Source organism: Pieris napi, chromosome 5 (assembly GCF_905475465.1).
Source record: "Pieris napi chromosome 5, ilPieNapi1.2, whole genome shotgun sequence".
In the NCBI taxonomy this organism is placed as follows: Eukaryota; Metazoa; Arthropoda; class Insecta; order Lepidoptera; family Pieridae; genus Pieris; species Pieris napi.
This window is the reverse complement of record NC_062238.1, coordinates 11,939,748-11,962,052: the sequence shown is the minus strand read 5'-3', so window position 1 is coordinate 11,962,052 and position 22,305 is coordinate 11,939,748. Positions and strand designations below refer to the sequence as shown.

At 33.9% G+C, this 22,305-nt stretch overlaps 1 protein-coding gene across 3 annotated transcripts in view; it reads left to right on the top strand.

The window, feature by feature from the left end:
- Window positions 1-22,305, top strand: part of LOC125049855 — a 356,920-nt gene that overhangs the window by 91,699 nt on the left and 242,916 nt on the right. The gene's annotated exons all lie outside the window — the stretch shown is intronic.

Genomic DNA, 22,305 nt, shown 5'->3' with positions numbered 1-22,305 from the left:
CTTGACGTCCGATTATGAAACTAACTATATAAGAGAGATTGAATCCGCCAAATAGGCTCTGGGGTAGATCTATGCGTCTATCCCATAAATTTCCTTAGTTAAGGATGCCTTGTCACGCCATGCCACGTGTGTTAACCACTCACGAAGCTTAAGCATCTGAATTAAGAATTAAGATGCGAAATTTAGCATAGTGACTAGCGTATCTCAAATTCAATACGTGTTTGTTAGTTACACTTAGCGCCAAGTTTCGACTCTGACCGTGAGACATTTGAGCTAAGATTAAGAAAAACTAACACTTTTGTCTTATGCTTTGCGAGAACTATAAATGTATACAAAACTTCATTTACATATGGAAATACGAATTTATTCCCTATTCGGAAGCTTTTTATCATTAACAAAACATTTATTATAAATAATATATCGATTATTTGCAAATCAAATGGTACGTTAACATAGATTCGTCACAATCAGTCACAAAAAATAGGCATGCAAATGTCATATAAATTTCATAATGTCATATAATAAGAACATTAACATAATGATAAGTTGACTTATTTATAATTATTATATCGCCCAAGCTATAAAGGTACCTTGCATATTAAAGTTCCACATAGACAGAAGAAGAATAACATATCTAAGTGTATACAGCAATTACGAGAGAGAGATCGAGCCAATTAGAGAAGGCCTATGCTCTATAGAAGGTCCTTGGAATATATAATTTATTTTTGTATAAAAGTTTGTGTGTGGGTAATTTTTTGTAAATATGTATGAGTGTTTCAAGGAATAAATGAGGCTTAATTATTATTATTACAGCAATAATGAGCTGACCCTTGGCCCAAGGACCAGCTTGCTTACGTTCATGGAGCTGTTGCTCCATCATCACCGGTTTAAAACGTTTCCAACATAAACAAATTCTAGGAAATTTACTACTTAACATAACTGTTTTAAAGTATTGATTGTATTGTATCAGCGCTAACAGCTCCATAACCGAGGAAAATCGCAAACCATGCCTTGTAGCCTCCATCACGACATTCTTGTAGCCAATTTCTAAAATTTATGACCAGCACTTGACTTGATAAATGTTAGTAATTCCAACGAAGGCTAGCCTGTCGATTTACTATGGGCTTAATTGCTAATTTTTCATCCTAGATTTATTATACAGTTTAACATTTAATCAATTTTACGTAGCTAAGATTTACTATGTACTAAAACATTACCTGTTTAGAGGCTTTTCTGACAAATTTTCACGCCATTATGTGTGTGACAAAATATGCGAAGTTTAGATACTACCACCATTTTATTTTGTACCATATTCTTGCAAATAGATTGTTATTATTATAAAATTAATCTTACAATTTGCCACAAATAAAATTTTTTTTACTAACACAACCACATTAGAGCTTTCTTCAACTTAACCGCACAGTTATAAAAGTATAATGTAATGTGATCCCGTCGACCCTGAGGTCTAAACATCAGGCCCTCTCAGACGACAGGTCTCATAAAATTTTGATGTTTAACTGACACTACTGGGAAATACGGTATTAAATTAGTTTTGGTTTTGCAATAAAAAGATATGTACCTAAAACTGGTACTGTATTTTGTTGTTCTATAATTATATAATAATCAAATCAAATTACAAATACAATCTTTTCTCTCTATACTATTTGTATATTTATATGATTGCAACGAATAAACTGTTCTACTAATGGACCGAACGAAGTAAAGAATTCTTCTGATATCCTTTATTTATTTCCAAAATATTTTCATCAATCATGTCCGTGGGACGCCGTGACCGGTAGTGTTATTTAAAGTTTAAACGAACAAACAATTTTGTCTTAATCTCAACCAGTTTTAAAATGTACGTTCATCTAAATCTTAATACGTTTTATTTCTGAAATATTAAGTCAAAATATTCTAGCTGTGGATAAATGATTATGCATATTAAAATGGTTTAAAAGGCCCAAAAATCATTGGCAATATCGGAACGATGGTGGTGGAGATCGGCTCGTAGTTCGAATAGGCAGAAGCGGTAAGTTTGATAATAATATTAGGGTACGATTTGTGTACACACGAGGCGATCTAGGGAGCGATGTAGGGTGCTCTTCTTCCACAATATTGCCTCTGATTTTAGGGCAAGCAGTGAGAGTGCTACCTCAGAAAATAGACTATGTAGGTTTAGAATGTTTGAATCAATACGTTCTAGGCCGAGGATGGAAATTACAAGTGTTCAGTAATTCAATATTCCTTTTTTGGTGAGATGGAGTTGTCAAGGACTGTGAAACTATAGGTGTGAAGCACGAGTATTATATGTCGATGGCGAATTCTGAATTCTGAATAGCCATTGATGATACAGATAAATTACTACGTTTTACCTGACTCTGAGTAAGGCCATAACTACTTACCATTACCACATTAACTTACCGAGTATTCAGCAAGACTTATTATTTTTGCACGATATTGTTAACGGGCGGATATATATTTGCTATCGTTAATTTCTCTAAGAAGCCCTCCACCATATACGACAAGATAATCACAACTATTCCATGTGCCTCGTACGAAACGAAATACCTGCAAAATTCGACAACTCTACTACTATATTAAGTATTCATTGTCGTTTGTTTAATTTCAGTTTTCTTTAATTTTTGAAGTTATACTTCTTTAGGCGCGTTATGAAAAATTTATGAGAGTGAAATTTTACGATCCGAGCGCACCGTTACACAAAATTAACAGAATGAAGTTAGTTCTAGGTGGCATGAAAATCGATAATAACTATGTTCAAGTTGTATATTCTAGTATTTTTATATTTAGAACACGTGTTTCGTAACAGTACAATTAAACAGTGTGAATAAATAAATATTATTTTGGTGTTTTTATTAAATCAATTTCATATACGACGGTTATAGTATTTACTAATAATAAGTTTATTGATTAATTTTAATATTTATCGTTAATCACTACTGCATTTTAGTTATATTTTTTCCATACGCCAAACAAGTATAACTTCTAACGCGTGTACATAAGTACACACACTCTTTTTTTTTGAAGTGAAACTTCTTTAGGCGCATGGGATATATTGTTTATCTATATGATCTCTTTTGGCTATGTATATTGTCTAAGTGTTTTGTTTTATATTATGTTAGCTGTAAGATCCATCATAATTCTTAAGTTAACATAAAAAAGTCAACCGTTTTAGCCAGTAGGTTTTATTCAAGTTATTCAGATGGCCCTCTTAAAGATTTCGTTTTAAATAACATTATCGTTTAATTTACTTTATAGGTTTATTGAGTGCCACCCGCAGCGCAATATTTATTAGTACACACGTCTTCCTGACTTGATAATGGAGGGTTTTGGCATGCGGGCAGCCTCTTAAATATTTATAATATATGGTTACATTCGTCGAACTACGCAATTTCTAGGTATTGTATTTAATGTTACCGAGAGGTGTTTCTTGCTAGAAATTTTCCTTACGATATTAAAAATTATATTTTTCATGAGAAATTAATTCTTAATTGCCTCATTTATTCCTTGAAAAATTTACATAATATACACACATAAAATATATATATATACATATATTTTTTTTAAGGACCTCTTATTGAGTTTAGGCTTCCTCCAATTGGCTCCATCTCTGTCTGTTTTGAGCATTTAAAGGGGCTAATTTTAAAACAAAATATTCTTAACAGTTTAATATATAAACTTTTGATCCTTTGGGATACGAATTAAATCAATCATCGCTTGAATAGAGAATCTTTTTCTTTGTGCTATAAATATTATGTTTCTTACCCTCGCGTGCGGTCCAGATGACCTTGCGATGGCACCGCAGACGATATCACAATTTATAAGACAACCGAACAAAGCCTTTAATATTTTTTCTTATTCTCTGCGCACGCGACTGTCGATTGGACAAGTTATCTGTTATTTTATGGTCTGTGGTTAACCTATATTATGTTATTAAAGATATTTTTGTTTTTGAATGCCTTAAATGTTTTACGAAGTTTTAAGATATATGAGCCGTGCAAGCTTAGTTTGGGTAATAACTCATAAGGTTGTATGTTCGTGTGTATGTGCAACAGTCGTTTAGTGAAGGAAAACAGGAGAAAACCATCTCAAAAACAACCAACGACACAATGGTTTATCAATTTTAGCGCAGCCATCAGCGCAGTAAACACTTGATAGGTTTTGACGTAAAATCAATACTTTCGTAAGATAAAACCATTTTCCGTCGACCTTGCCGCCCATATATTTCGTGTAATTCACCTTTTTGTTTCCCCAACTGTCGCCATATGGATCATGTCTCAAGGCTCTGTCCCTGATCTTTCTTTTGCTTCCGACACTGTCTATATAATTTGTGTAAGAAGAAATTTCATTAATTTTCGTATTATGATTTATAAACCTTGCCTGATATTTTTTTGGTATTCCCGCTTGCCCCACGATATTCTTCTTCGTACATATAAGCATGTATTAAATCAGATATAAAATGCGACTGGAGAAATGTCGGGGTAAAGACAAAGTCAAAATCATTTATTCATATAGGTAACACAATGTACACTTATGAACGTAAAAAAAAATATATGAAATGCTTCTAATTTTACATTTACCGTCAGTTTTCAAATCAAGGGCGTAGAACGGAAGAGAAGAACTGGCAATAAACTCTCCGCCTCTCTTTTTAATCGTATTATACCATGAAAGGACATTCAACCAGCGTTATTAATAAAATGTTTATGTTTGTTTTAGGTAACATATTGCATCTGGAAGCCTACAAAGCTGGTAAAAACTTTTTAAATAAAGTTCTGTGGAATAAGTACATTTTTCGCAAACTTTTAATTAAGCATTAAATATCATGGTGACTGACACCTTTAAGAAATCATTACTATCGAATATTTATTCCTATTTTTATTATAAAATTATAAGTATCTTGGAATATTACACCTACATACACCGGTTAGAGCTGTTATACCTTATTAATTCATAATAATTTACTAAAGAGCAAACTTACTTTTGGGTTATCTGTATGCACGCATTTCATTTCTGTTTTGCATTTGGTCTTATAAAAGTAGAATGTTATGGTTAGTCGGGCGCTACTCTTACAGAACAAGCTATTTTGAGTACTAAGCTTTTACTCAGAAAGCAGTTGGGGGGACTCTATCAAGCCATTAATCTGGAAAGACCAAACAAAACACTATAGAAACAATAGTGGTATATTGACATCATTTATTCGTTTTTCTATGTGTTACATGTATGTGTTAATGATGAAATTTGCGACATTTGCGATTATTTAGATATAGTTATTATAGGCCTATGTATATAAACACATCCTATATTTACCTAAATTAATAATATATAAAAGCCTCTGCCAGCCTCATTAGGAAAGCTGTGCTCCTGCTAATTTATTAAAAACTTATTTTACTTTAGTAATAAAAACCCCAGTGTGGTTAAAACCCTTGGTCTTGGCTTCAAATTTGTTATCATTTTTTTCTAATAGAAAGTAGGATCAGCCTCTTTTTGACATACGCCATTGACTGCTTGGTTCCTCACACCTCCTTCACCGTGAAAGCGACTGTTAAATGAAAGAAAAGTCCACTGGTGGTGGATGAACCCGTGGATGGACGAAGACATCAAGTACAAGGTTCGCAAACCACATGACCGTCACTGCTTTAATCAGGTTCTTAAGGAAATAATAAGTAATCTATCGAGTAGGTACACAGCTTTCATTCAAATGACTCGAGGATAAAATAATCAAATCAAAATCATTTATTCATATAGGTAACACAATCTACACTAACGTACGTAAAAAGAAATACATATTTAATGCTTTCAATTTTACATTTACTAGTTTATTGCCAGAAGAACTGGCAATTAACTCTCCGCCATTCTTTTTAATCGCCAAGTTTTTTGTTTACAATCACACCATGTTCCACATGACATCTTAAGTAATAAAAAATAATAAAATAAATTAAAAACAAACATTTGTCCTCTATCAGCAGGAGGCATGGTGAAATAGGAGCACGCACTTACGTTCTGTTCACACGCAAATACATAGTCGAAATAACTAACATAATTCCCACTGGGCCAATCCCAAGGTCATCCATATATCAATAAAAAGGTAAAATCGTTGATATGCCCTTTGTTGTTGTTGTTTTTTTTTTTAAAGACAATTCACACCAATTGACCGAGTCCCATGCTAGGCTGGTGAAGCTTGTGTTATGGGTACTAGGCAACGGATATACATACATATTATAGAAAGATAGACATATAAATACATATTTAAACACCCAAGACCTAAGCACAACACCAAATGCTCATCACATCGATGTTCGTCTCAGCCGGGGATCGAACCCGGGACCCATGGATTCGCAGTCAGGGGTACTAACCACTAGACCAATGAGTCGTCATATTGTATTAATGTTATTGTAAAGTTTATGTAATTTAAAGCGTTATTGATTAACAAAAGACATTTCATAAGTCTTCACCGTTATTTCAAAATGTAAATGAATAAAATATGAAAAGTGCACAGGAAACCAGAATGAACTCGTAAAGTGAAATCGAATGCACGATGGCGTCTGATAAGCATTGTACGTGTTTCATAAATATTTTTTTATTATTCTGTAAAGGGCTGGAAACCGGTTTCGATATTCCGTTTAAAAAATGTTTACAACGTTTTGTTAATGTAGTCGAAACTGTGGTACTGTCCACGGGAGTATTTCCGAACCAATTCAACTTAGGGTTCGTGGCGTTCCAATTCTTAAAAGGCCGGCAACGCACTCGACAGCCCTCTGATGTTGAAAGTGTCTATGGGCGGCGTTATCACTTAACATCAGATGAGCCTGTTACATTTAAAAAAAATAGTACGCTCTTTTCTCGAAAGACAGCGCCATAAATCGTGATTTTAAACCACCATAAGAAAAATATTAGCTGATGAACTTAAATTCAGGTTTCTTTGAATTCAAATACTAAAAAGTTTAATATTTCGTGACGCAAAAAATATATACCGTATCCGGTTTCGATTCTCGGCTTATTTTAATGTGACTCATTCGTGGACCCGTGGTTGAAATATCAATGGACTGAGATGAGAATTTTATTTATGAGCTGAATAATAAATGTTTTTCTTTTTCACGCCCAATTCACTACTGGTAATAGTCATATTTCAAATAACAAAAGTTTTAATTACACAAACACACATTAGATTCAGGGTCTTATATACTTATATAGTCGTCTTTTGATAGGCAAAGACATAGTTATTTAGACGAAAGTAATGGAACAGAACAAAGCGATTAAAACATGTGAAACAGTGAAAGGGACAATAATAAAAATCTATATTTTTTTTCACAGTTTTATTGTAAACTAGCTGGCCTGGCGAACATCGCACCGCCTAACAGTCGATTTTTTATTTTTTTTAAATACTTATTCTGCTATTCGGGCCACCGGTCTAGCTAGTAAGATAAAAAAAAGAAAGTTGATAAGACAACAAATACATTATGTCAAAAAATAAAAATTTACCTTCCCGGAACCCCTCCACTAACACTTGAACTTTATGGTATGGAATTAAAGTTCAAATTGCCTTTAAATATTATTACGAATATTTTGTGTGGGAATACAGAAAAGTGTTGTTTTTAGACTTTTTCACTCAATTTTTTTTAAATTTTTCTCCGTAAGAACCATCCTCGTACTTCAAGGAATACTATAAAAAAAGAATCAGACAAATCGGTCAAGCCGTTTTCATGCTATGTCGTGACAACGGAAAACGGGTTTCATGTTTATATATATAGATAGAAAAATTACTCTGTGGACAATTTCAGCAACTCCATGGAGGCCATTATTATTTTCTTTATTCATACATAATTAAGTATAATATATAGTGTATTTTCGCGGATGCTTGGAGGATCCATGCGACTTATTCAATACTAAGAGTCCCCTCGTGAGTTGTGTACTTCGATATTGCGGTCTACTCGATTGTGAGGAAGTTCCATGGATCTGGTTAGCGCTGCTCCTTCTTAAGTTCTCTTCATTTTCTTACATTTATATCCTTTCTATAAAAAAATTTCATAAGTATCTGATTGTCCTACTTGTAACATGTGATGTTTGAGACCAAAAATAAAATAAAACTCCAATGTGTTGCTGAAATAACATTTATTCTAATATATAATAAATAATGTAAAATCTTAAACCTAATAATTAACCAAAAACTATAGTATATGCGGTGTAGCATGGTACGGGTGACAGTTTCAGTAACGTTTCGTTTCACTCTTGAAAGTTGCCGCGATTTTCAAATTATGACGTAGTTTTTCAGCTGTACCACATTCGGTATATATATTAAATTAAAGGCGTCTAGCACTAATAACAGTCCCTATGAAGTAAGACAGTATGTACTTCTCTTCTATTTTTTCACTTACCACTGTTTAGCACTTAAGAATAACGTGCACTAACACTTATTCTCTAATTCCTTGTGTCCTTTTCAATATTCTCACTAGGCTGCCGTGGTGTCAAGAAGTTGAATAACCTCGTCATTCACGTTATGATGGAGCCTTTTTGCTTGGGCTCCAGCAATCTTTTTAATTCTGGCGACGTCTAAATTAAGGTCCCAATGGAGCGAATGTACCAGGAAGCGAAACTCCATAACGCGAATATCTTGAAATTAAATCATCGTTATATGATCCCGTGACATCATCTCAAATAAAATTAATTGCAGCTCACTTCTAAAAAAAATTGCCCTTCCACAAAAATTGCCTACAAGACTCGTAATCGTGCTTTGTTTCATGTTCCTCACATCAACACTAACTATGCCAAAAACCCGGACATACAACGATCACTAAGCCTTGTCTTGTTTAAGCTATCGCGTAATTTGCTTAATAATAATTTGCTAATACTCCTTATTAATAATATCCATCCATAGTACTTCATGAGTACGTACCATCCATTTTACACTATCACACAACAAGCCAAATAAGGTATTACAACTTAGTTCAATTGTACTGAATAATCTTTATTTTTTTTAAAGTTTTTTCCTACTGTAATATTTGAACCTTTTTGTTGATGTTATGTATTCCATCTTGGCTATATGTTTTGTATAATTGTTTTTTATTAAATATAATATATGTTAGCTGTAGGAGTACAAAGTATATAAATAAATAAGTGTCGCCATTTTGTCACATGCAACTTATGATTATCTAATCGCTTTGAAATTTGCATGCAAAAAAGATAGGGTAACGTTGCTCTATAACCAGTAATTAGTAGAATATGATGTATGTAGAACACGCCTTACTAACACATCCCAAGGGTCAACGGTTGACAATGTCTAATTAATTAACCATGCACGCAACGTGAGGCGAAGTTGTTGCCTTTGTGCCCTAGAAAGCACCGCGCGTCGCATTCGTAATTGTTCTCAAATATGTTTGGGGTGATGGCACGGCAACAGCGATTTACGATGCTTTGAGTAGAACGTCATTTTAGTGAGCTGCCTGTTTCAATGATTTACTTAAAGTAAAATAAAACGCTGCAATTATCTTTATTTATAAAGACTATATAAGAGGCTCGATATTAAAAAAAAAGTTATTAAGTTTTAAAATTTTATTATACTATCCGACAGATGTTGTCTTGTACACACGTCTTACATACAAATAAATAGCTAATATTGTAAATCATTCTCGACTCCACTTGAACACACAAAAAAAAATTATCAAAACGTGTCAGCCGTTTAGGAGTTTAGTTACGAACATATAGAAACACCCAGAAAATTTATATATGGTATATAGCTGTTTAGATAAATAACCTAGATACCGACTGATTTGTAAATCTAAACCATCCAGAGCGCCAAACCGTTTACGAGGTGTTCAGTGACATACACATGTACATTATAATTATATATAATATATATACACTCATGATTAGTGATTTTTTAAATTAGAGTTTATTAGGAGAGGATTTTAGGTCGCTGTACTTAGCTTTTTGACAACCTTATAAACATCATTTTTAAAACAGTGTTATATCATTATATTGCGACAGTAATCTTGCTATTTCGCAATCAATTGCAAAAACATATGCACAAATTTGCGTCTTCCATACACAATTTTGTTTTAAGTTTTTTTTTGCTACTCTTCCCGACGCCTAAGGTGCAAGTCCTTACTATTGTCACATGATTTGGTTACTTATCTAGTTTTCAATTGACAAAATTAGCTATAGGAAAAGTTAATATGTCAAATTATATAAAAATCGCTGCTAGTAATAAAACGCCTCACCGCTACCGTTTGTGCGGTGTCCCCTATGTTATGGTAATTGTCACGCAAACTTGTTCACAAGTAAATGTGTTTTCATTTTGCGTCTTTTTCATCGTTAATGGCAGAAAATGAGCTCTCGTGTCTGGCTTATTGCGGCGCCATGACATGACGTATTGCATACAATTATCTGTCAAAAGTGACATTTGTTTGATCAGAGTGATGGTAATGACCGAATGATGTTGACAGAGGTAATGTATTATTAAAATATGTACACAGATCAGACTTAAAGAGAGTGGAGGGTTATGGTCTCACCCGCGGGGACCGACCGTGGGAAGAGAGGTGAAAGGCGTAAAGAAGTTGGTGGAGAAGAGTGGGAGAAAAATGCTCGAGATAGAGAGAGATAGAGCCAGTTGGAGGAGGCTTATACTCTATAAGAGGTCCTTGAAAAAAATATAGTTGTTATATATCGTGTGTATATTTTGTAAAGATGGATGAATGTTTCATGGAATAAATGGGCTTCAGTATTATTATTAAAAATCAATATGAAACGTTAAAAAAATTAAGTTTACACTCCCCTCAAAGACCGGCAACGCACCCACTAAAAATGGGTGCCCATGGACTGTGATGACTGCCCTTTATGGGCGTCCCGTAGGCTCGTTTTTCTAAAAAAAAAAAAAAATGTAACAAGCTTAAATCCGTTGAAGAACTTTTTGTGTTGATAAACCAAAAAGTTCAAAATGCTGTTAAAAGCTTTCTGTAATGACTGAGAAAACATTTGAAAACCGTTTTTTGTTATTAATAAATAAACGAAGATCCCGAGTTCGATTTAGGCATATCAAACATCTGTTAAATCTAGGCATAATTTACACAATACTAACTTTTCTATTTTCACTCGTATTAAACGTAAAGCGAATACACAGCCGGTAATCGAACCTCCGACCGGATGAGAATCGAACTCTGAAACCACTAGGCACTGCTATACATCAAAAGAAATATGAATCAAGAAATATCAATAAAAAATTCATACGAGACGATAAGAGAATAATGAATTATGTATGAATTCACCAGCTACCGTTTTTACAACAATCATTATTTCTCGGAAAATCCAGATCTCTCCAGGAAACGGTCGTAAGACGCAAAAAAACAATGAACAGGAAATGCGGACAGGTGCGGTCTGTCCGCCCGTTCATCCGCGACTCCGAAACCAGACATCAAAGAGCAACGACAAATTCTACGCAATCAATTTTATCTTTTTGATAGCACTTAAGTAGGCCAAGCTTTGTAAGGAAATTGTGGCTTACAAAAGTATTGAAAAATATATTTTACGAGACAATTCCACATAACATTGTTGTCATAAAAGATAATGATGCCGAGGGAAAGGTAAAAATTGCAATATCGTACAATGTTGCTATTTATTTGTAATAATTCCGAACATTGTATCATTGTATTGGCAGATGCCTTTAAATATCGGGAATGGATGCAATTAATCAAATCGTAAGTACTTCTTCACTTGCGACGTCGTAATTTCAATGCAGGTGACAAACACGTCCGTCTCACCCCATAATTACACGCAGACTGCGAAAACGTTCGATCATTTCGAACGAACAAAAAGTTAGCCAATCAGAATGCAGGTGTTAGGGGCTCGTGCGCTGACGCATGCTTAACGGTGTTTTTTCAAATACTTGGAAATTATAGTCGATTACCGCTTTTCAATTGGTTAAAGTCAGTTTTTTACGTCGACATATCCTCGATAGACCATGGCATCTGTGTCGACAGGTGTGTAGCGGAACATTTTATTAATTGCTATAAATTAAAGAGCGGTTGGAACTGCGCTTTTATATCGTGTTTACGTCTTTACGGCTATTATATTGGAATCCGAATCGCGCCGGAAATTTTGATTGTATCTTTAATGGTTTGTTAAATTATGGCTATTACGTTCAGTAATCTTAGAGATAAACTTTCCAAAGAAAATAAAAGTTTTACTGCGTAATTGATGTACCTTGGTACTAAACTGGAAATCCAAGTTCGATTATTATAATTTAATTTTTGGAGAAAACAAATGATTTTACTTTTAGAATGTTCACTGATTAAAATAGGGTATATTTATTAACAAAATATTTGTTAAAAGTAAATGTCCTTCGAAGCTGGGTTTAAAGTTTAATTAAGCCAATTTATTAATAATATTTAATAATTTATTAAGTCAATTAAAAAAGTCAACATTTAACTCTATTTAAATTATAAAAACAAAATAAAATGAAATCTGCGAGGAAATGCTGCCATAGGGACCAAACTTGTTAAATTGGTTTCAATTATTAGAAATATTATTTACAATATTCTTAACCTGCATAAGGTTGGGTGTAAATGTATAGTTTATATATGAATAAGTCGTTTCATATCTGAGTGAAATGTAATAAGATAGATTTTTTAAGTATATATTGTAAGTATTTGCTGTACGAAGCGAAATAAACGACTGCTATTTAAAATTTACTAGCTTTTACCCGCATAAAAAGCATCTGCACACCAACTTTGTATTGATAAATAAGCGTCTCCCAACAATCTCTTATAATAGCTCTAACACAGCTCAGATATAACACCGGCAAATAACTTAGAGAGAATGCGAGAGATAGACAGAGATTATCATTAACCGGCGAACTATTACATTGAAAGATACATGTTATTACGACTAGAGAGAAAAAAATAGATCGATCTTTCAGTAATGTTTAATTTTGAGCATATTTTTGTAGGGTTTATTTTGATCGTGTTAATTAGTATCGGACGGGATGCTACTAATAAGTATTTATGTTCAATTCCACTGATACAATCGGTGTTTCGAGAATTCACGAAGGCATTCAACTAAATGAGAGATAGTATCGCGGTGTCGGATTCCATTTCGTTTAATGCGATAAATGCCGTTAAAAATATTGTTATGATACATGTTTTTTATTACTTGGAAAGTATTTTTGTATAAATTGGTCTGTTTTTATATTTTTATAGCAATACGTGAACAGTTGTGCGCAACACGATTTGGGTCTAAGATTCAGTCAAAATCTATATATTTTTAACGTTCAGTTTTATTACTGAATCTCAACCTAAGACATCACGTATTCCATCATGGTACCAGAATGTTAATAGCAAACTAAAAGAAAAATGTATTTATGCATAGTCGGGGAACACACAAACCCCAGTCGTGTGTTCCTTTAGTAATTTTATTGTATGTTGCGTTCTTGTAAATATTTTATAGACTTCCTATTGTTACAAATAGGTTCTCAGCACGTAACAAGGCAAGAGTTGAGAAAAATTCCTTCGAAATTCATCATTTTCTTTAATCGCGCTCTTCGTTTCTGACCTTAGTGGCGCCGCACAGTTTCCTCCACTTTTCCCCGTCTTCAAGGAAGGCCTAAGGGCTATCTAAGAGCTAAAGGCATATCTAAGCAGTTTTGCTTTTGCTTCTTTTTTCCGTGCTGTGGCATACTGCTGAAATTCCAGGTTCACACTGTGCCTGGTGATCTACGTTAGTATGGCCTTATTTTTCATATCGTTTCTGTCCTTTCAGCTACATTAATTTCTACTATTTCTACAATACATTGGTTTTCCTTGCCTTCTGCACCGCAGTGTATGTTTTTGTGTTCCATGCGCCCTGTTGCCAGTTTTCTGGCCTCAGTTAGTTTGTCTTCACAGAGACCCTATCTCCCGCTTGACTCACTGCTGTCGCAGGTATTACGTCTTAACAGGGCTTACCCACGCGTAGGTACAGATGGCGAGGAGAGGCAATAATATAACAAAAAACAATAACCAACCTTAAAATATAATAACTAAAATATATTATTAAAAGGAGTCCCTTTAAGCAAGGTTCCGAAAATACTGGCAGCGTTCCTTTGAATAGCTAGACTAATTCATTGTTCGAGGAAGCTACCTACTCTTCTGTCTCCTGTGATGTAGACTTATCTTTTAGCTTTTTCCTTAAAAAGCCTTATAGAGCTAGGACCCCACGGACCAAGGGTATCGACACCGAATGGGACAAAATCATTTTCGGAGCCTAGACACCTGTGTTTGCTTCTGCTTTAATGCTTTTCTTTTACTTTTTGTTTGTACAAATGCAAATAAAATGTGTGTGAGAAACCGCAGGGCAAAGCTAGTCATATTATAACAAAATTACACACAGCGTAAATAACGGTTCGGGTTTCGGGTTAGTAAGATAAAATCAGACCATCTCTCAGATATTATTATGCAATTCAATTCTGACAGGTATAGTGTTACATCGGGTCAGTGACCTTTGATATGCTTTTGACCTAGTTGGGACCCATTATAGGACGTATAGAAAATATATATGTCCGATTTATAACTTTTATGTATCTTTGTATTTTCACTTACGTAATATATTATCCCAAACAATAAAAGATTTTTTCGTGAGAGTTTTGCAAAGTAAGAGGGAGAAAAATCAGTCCAACGAAAACGTTTCTGACGAACGCTGCCTTCATGATGAGAGTATGACTCTTCTGAAGAAAAGTTGTAGGCTTTTTATATGCCCACAAAATATTCAGCGACGGAATATCTTTAACTTTTATATCTCTCTATATACGAGTACCTACCTATATAAAATTCTCGTGTCACAATGTTCGTTCCCATACTCCTCCGAAACGGCTTAACCGATTCTTATGAATTTTTTTATGCATATTCAGTAAGTCTGAGAATCGGCTACGGCTTCGAACCCCTAAGTAATAAGGGATGTCCACCCCAAAACATTTTTTTTATTTTTTAGAAAAAAAAATGTTTTTATTTTTTTATTATACATAATACAAAAATACATACAACCCCTAAATTTCACCCCTCTACGATCAACCCCTATTTTTATTATTGTAGATTGTTGTTTTTATTGATCTAAAAAAATGATTCCTAGAAATAATATACATGGCAAAACAAATGTTTGCCGGGTCAGCTAGTTATATCTAAAAATACATATATTACACAAAAACAACTCCTCCGCCTTGTCAAAACTATTGAATTTATTGAAGTTGTCACCAATAAATAATAAAAGATTCACGATGAATCCAGGAAATGTTTCCAGGTCACGTTTGCCCGTGCAATGCTGGAGCGAGTACTAGAAAATTATAATTTAAATATAATACCTACAATGTTTTAATTAACCATAAGTGCAAGTACTATCCGTTCACTTGCCTTTACGAACTTTATCTGAATTATCTAGTACTGCTTTTTAACTAGACTTTGATAAAGGCAGAAATAACTTTAGCTTTAAAACTTAATTAAGATGTTTGTTGTATCTACCAGTCTCTCCCTAGGTTCATATTTTATTCTAATTAAACGGACTTTAAAACTAAAAGAATATCTATAAAACAGACATTTTTGTATGCCAATTCTGAGTGAAATAGTAATGAATACATGAAATAGTAATTGATTTAGTTTATTGTTTTGAATTGATACGGCTCGGACGTTGTTGAAACTAGGCAGGAGGGATCAACCTAAAAAAATCATCTAAACACTCACTATATTACACTTTGTAGAAAACGCAAAAATCTATTTGTGATGTGTCTAAACCTACAAAAAAAATCCTATGCTAGGAAATACCTATTTTATGCTAGCTTGTTCTTTGATTGTTATGAAATCTATCGCTTGAATAACTACGTTAATTGACCAAATAGTTATTTATAAAGTTATTTAATATAAGGAAACAACCAACACACCGCAAAAGACGAGAAAAAGTTGTAAAATCTTTAATAATTTAAACTCCCAAGAATTTAAATCTATAAATATCGCAGTTAAGTCCGAATTAAAATATTATCGCATACGTTAGCATATATGCTAAACAGATAAATTCATATGCGATAGCAAAGCGAGCACGACATTTAGTAATGGATTTTATCTGGCGGATGCGTTTAAAACTCGAAAGTTATGGAAAAGGCTTTTACGAAGACTTGGCTTAAAGAGCGAGATAATGTCTTCATGTATATAGCCTGTCGGCTTTTAACAGGTTTTTAGTCTAATTCAAGACTATTTTTCTTATGTGTATGGAAGCTTTTAAGTATAATTTTACCGGATTATAACTTTATGTAGGTTTTATATTTTTATCTACAGTTTAGGTATAGACTCAAGTATGTTATTATTGTATATTAGTTATAGTTTTTACGAAGACTTGGCTTAAAGAGCGAGATAATGTCTTCATGTATATAGCCTGTCGACTTTTAACAGGTTTTTAGTCTAATTCAAGACTATTTTTCTTATGTGTATGGAAGCTTTTAAGTATAATTTTACCGGATTATAACTTTATGTAGGTTTTATATTTTTATCTACAGTTTAGGTATAGACTCAAGTATGTTATTATTGTATATTAGTTATAGTTTTTACGAAGACTTGGCTTAAAGAGCGAGATAATGTCTTCATGTATATAGCCTGTCGACTTTTAACAGGTTTTTAGTCTAATTCAAGACTATTTTTCTTATGTGTATGGAAGCTTTTAAGTATAATTTTACCGGATTATAACTTTATGTAGGTTTTATATTTTTATCTACAGTTTAGGTATAGACTCAAGTATGTTATTATTGTATATTAGTTATAGTTTTTACGAAGACTTGGCTTAAAGAGCGAGATAATGTCTTCATGTATATAGCCTGTCGACTTTTAACAGGTTTTTAGTCTAATTCAAGACTATTTTTCTTATGTGTATGGAAGCTTTTAAGTATAATTTTACCGGATTATAACATTTATTTGTAGGTTTTATATTTTTATCTACAGTTTAGGTATAGACTCAAGTATGTTATTATTGTATATTAGTTATAGTTTTATTAGTTATTATATAAATACATATTGTGCACGCGAGCAGTGTCAAAAATTAAGTTTAAACATTTCTGATAGTTTGTTACTTGCTTTGTATATTGGTTAATACATTGGCGTAATTATTGTATAGACATTATTATTGAAATATACGCTATCGTTTTACATACTCCAAAAAAACCCAGATGAGGTTTATAATTCATCTTTTGGTGTAACCCTTCCGGCACCAAAGTTAAACCAATTAGTGGATTTTTGGTGTTTTCTGTACTTGTACTTATATTAATTATAAAAACAGTTTTGTAAGAGAAATACAAGTAATAGCCGATAAATAAATTTTACGTAAGAAATATTTCATATTTTCTTCACCTTTGTAAAATTTATAATAATTATAAATGGATAAAGAGAAAACAAAAACAGATTTAAAAATTTTGCCTGTGTTTCTTTAACGCTAGCAGCATTTACTCGCTGTAATGCGATTTGTTAAGCAAGGAAGGCACCAGCTCTGGAGTCACTAGTACTATCTAACAGGCAGTCTTAAATCTTTTATTAGTGCACTTAAACCACCACGACCCAAGAGTCTACTCCAAAGGGAACAAATATAAATAACTGGGTCGATGCACTGTCGCAACGACCATTTTGGATTTGAGACTGTCAATCTCAATGTTGGAGAGTGTTCAGAAGAGTTGTTCGGAACAAAACCTGCTGAGTTTCATCATCAGACATCGACATACAAAATTCCACCCGTATCACCTCGACGTCCGTCGTTCTACAACTGAGCGTTTTTAAGACAGTTTTTGTCGCACCACCACTATGTGGAACCAGCTGAAGTATTTCCGAACCAATTCGACTTTTGGTCCTTCCAGTATCGTACTCACTCGGCAGCCCTCTAGTATTGAGATTGTCCATGGGCCAATCACCTAACATTAGATAAGCCAGTTCTATAAAAATAAATAAGGTGTTGGATACAAGAGAATATAAAGCCTTCGCACATATTGCTTTATCATTCTATACTTAACAGTACAGGTACTGTTAGAGCCTACATGACCTTAGCTAAATGAGCCTATTGTTATCGACTGTACTGTCTTTTGTACTTCAAATAATAAAGTAAATTAGCGGTGATGCACTTGATTGTACTGTCAGACCTTTGAAGTAAATTCTCATATATATAAAGTAACTGTTTACAGGTTGTAGTGTACGTGTAGTATTAATATTTTATTTACTATTCATTTTGGAAGGCTCAGTAGTCTAGTGGTTAGTACCCCTGACTGCGAATCCATGGGTCCCGGGTTCGATCCCCTGAGACAAACATCGATGTGATGAGCATTTGGTGTGCATGTGGTCTTGGGTGTTTAAATATGTATTTATATGTGTTAGGTCTATCTATGTATAATATGTATGTATATCCGTTGCCTACTAACCCATAACACAAGCTTCACAAGCTTAGCGTGGGACTAGGTCAATTGGTGTGAATTGTACAATCATAAAAAAAAATAACGAAATTCATTAAAACGATATTTTTATACCCATTAGCAGCTCTACTGTATAGCTGTATCATGAGTTTGGTAGTGAAATCTGAAATCGCAAATTAAAAATGATTGTATCACAAATCTTATTTTTAAAGAACGCTGTAAAGTCAAAGTTGATGCACATTTCAAGCCTACTAATTATAACCGCGAAAGCCAATTTCTACGATGCGCGCGCACACCGTCACAAAAAAACAAATTAAAGTCACAGGCAATTAAAAGTCTGGTTATTTAAAAGGCTATAGAACATCGTGCTACGACCGAATTAAAGCAGTTGGAACCGCAGAAGACAGATCGTTAAAAAAATACGACACAAAATAAATTTCCAAAATTAACATTTTTATAGAACGAAAATAGGCTACTAGAAGTACTAATCCCTTAGAACCGACTGCCGATGGGGCAAAAAAGTCCTGCAATGGAGGTCAAGGACCAGAAAGCGTTGGAACTGGAGATGACCTGGTGAGGATGGAGAGAAGGCGTTGGATGCCAAAGCCAAGATCCAGCAGTGGACGTCAACAGGCTGAAGTACTAATCTTGCGCAGACGGGGTCGCGGTTGGCTTTGGAGTCTTTCGACCTGTCTCTGAGTTCGTCGCAGAATCAGTACCAAAGGATTAATCGCAATGTAAAGATAAATTCTCCGCTAAATATAAATCAGCGTAGGAATGAATCACACGATCTAGGTTAGACTATTTTAGTTTAAGTGCATAACCAGTAATATAACCTGACGTTAAACACTGATTTATGTGTTGTGTCAAAATAATGTTGTTTATTTTATATTTATTTTAAGGCCGCCGCAAGCACGGTCACCGAAATGAATGTCAACAATTATATATTTAAATTATTACAATGTTTCCCACGATTAGAAAACTTTAGAGGAGGGAGAACTTTCCTCTGACAAAGGAAAAACTAAATAAATAAATAATCGTTTCTCGAAAGATATACAATATAACAATGTTTATTAGTTACCATATCAATCAAATATACAGTATTTAAAAATGGTAATAATAAAAATGATTAAAAAAAAATATTTTTTTCAAATTTGGTCCCTTGGCAGTGTACCTTTAACGTTGGCAGCATTTCCTCGCTGTATTGCGATACTTATTCATTGACCGAGGAAAGCACCAGCTCTGGGGTCACCGGTACTATCTACCAGGCGCCAACTTAAATCTTAATAAATTAGCTTCTGTGCACTTGAACCCCACGGCCCAAGAGTCTACTTCAAAGGGAACCAAATCGAAGTTGGAGGAAAGACTACTTTATTTGACCTGTTTATACTTTTCTGCCTGCTCTGCGCCGCCCCAGCTTCTTTGCTTGTCCGAGGGAGGTGAGACGGGACAAATAATTATATTTATTACTTTAGGCATATTTACTCTATATTTAGCATGTAAGCTAAATATTTTTTTCATAAACCTTCTCCGGTATTCTCCTATTTACAATTTAAAAGAGTATTTTTAGTGTCAATTATGAAGTAGAAGACGAATAGACTTTAACTATGAAAAAACCTAAGGAACAAAAATAAGTATGACGATGTCTCAATGGAAGAAAATGTCTTAACAAAATATAAAAACAAGATTGTATTTAATAATCAATTAAATTGACATCGAACCCTTGACCCTCATGCCTCTGGTATTGGAATATCAGCAAATGGCTATCACAATTTGTCAGTGCACATAACAAAATCGACTTCATTATGTTATGATTGAATGTTTCTTTAATGAATTAAATTGTAAGAAAAAATATTCTTGCACCAAAACAGCAAACCATCTCAGAATTCACTGTAACAATACTTCACAATACCCTTTGTATTGAAAACTGACAAAAAGCACAGATCATTCAACGCAGAAACGTCATAACAAATAGGTTTCCCACGGGCGGCAAAAAACGCGGAACAAAGCCCGCTACAATAAAATCGATTAAGACGCCGGGCCATGACCTACACGGGCCGTAAGCCTTAAAAGGCTCACGCGGACCCTGACCATAGATTATACAGATGCATCAGTCATATAAAAAAAAGGTATAAAAATATTTATTAAAAATTGAGTTTGACCTTTCATATCCATTTTGTCATTGCGAATTTCATATTAGTTAAACGATTGTAATAGTTCAATTATTATGCATTCATTTTTTTAATTTAACTAACTATAATATTCTCAATACATAAAGAAATGAATGCAGATCTTTTTCTTCGTGGTATTAGATCCAGATCATACTGTCAAACAGTAACCAAATACATCGTCATTCCAGAACTAGTAATCTAAAAAACTAAATAGACAACAATACAGCCTTCTGTATATTTGACTTAGGGAGCGTTCAAGTATTACGTCACGCAATTTTTGGAGATTTTTGACCCCTCCCCAAGCATAGTAAAACGTTTCGTGACCACCTAGTGACTCTTTATACCTAAAAGTTACCATTATGTGGTGTAAAGTACCGGATAGTCGATAATAATATTACCAATAACGCTTAATTCAATCCCCGCCCCGCATCGTAACGTTTTATAAAAGGACCCCACTAAAATTCGTTACGTAATACTTGAACGCTGCCTTATCACATTAGCTGGCTTTCTATTCAACTGTTTATATATATTTCCAACACACAAATATACAGTATTTACAATATCTGAACAAAATAGTAATAATAATAATTAAAAATTAATCATAGAAAATTAAAACTAAGTTTAAAAGTTTGGTCCCTGTGGCATTGTACTTTTACTGGCATTTGCGCGCTGTATTGCGATACTTATTCGTTGAGCAAGGAAAGCACCAGCTCTGGGGTCAAATCTTTAATTAGCCCACTTGAAGCCCCCGGCGCAAGAGTCTACTCCAAAGAGAACAAACTCAAAGTTGGAACTGTTTAGTTCCTCACAGAAGCAAAATAGCTATTTGACAATACAAATTACATAATCTGTGGCAAAATTGAATCCCTCGTTACGTAAACGTTACATTTCGTGTTTGCGGTGCGTTGATTGGAAAGTGTTTGGATTGACTAAATTAGTTCCCGATACGAGTTCGGATATCGTTTTATTTAGATTAACTGCTCTGTGCCGTGTAATTGCTTTATATTTAACTAGCGAACCGCTCAGTTTCGCACCAGTACTGCATATCTCTGGGTTTGGCTTGGTACGGAGTTAAGTAAATTGTTTCTTTCTATAATGACTTATGTTACACATTTCAATTGTTCTTCTTTAAACCGATCTAATTACGAATGGTGACCACAACTGCTCTGTACCTCAACAGGTTTGGCGATTAAATTCAATAAATTTAAGTGTCAAATTGTCTCATAATCTAATATATAAAATTCTCGTGGCACAGTGTTCGTTCCTATACTCCTCCAAAACGGCTCGACCGATTCTTATGAAATTTTGAATGCATATTCAGTAAGCCTGAGAATCGGTTACTATCTTTCAAACCCCTAAGTGATAAGGGATGTCCACGCCGATTTTTTTTATTTTTTTTGTTTTTATTTACTTTTTACTTAATTTTCACCCCTCTACGATCCTAAAAATAATATACATGGCAAAACAAATGTTTGCCGGGTCAGCTAGTATTTAATTAATATTAGCTGACCCGGTAATTTAATAATGCCTTCATACTAAAATTAGCTAAAATAATGCCGTGATGCCTTCTGCAACAAAGGGACGCTCCAGCAAAAAAAACTATTTTTCGACTCGACCCAATAGTACCTGAGATTTTGTTTTGAGCTGGTCCAAATGAGAATAGCCAAGTGTAAACTATGGCTACCTTAATATATCTAGGCATTCAAGCAGAGGGGTGTTATTTTGATC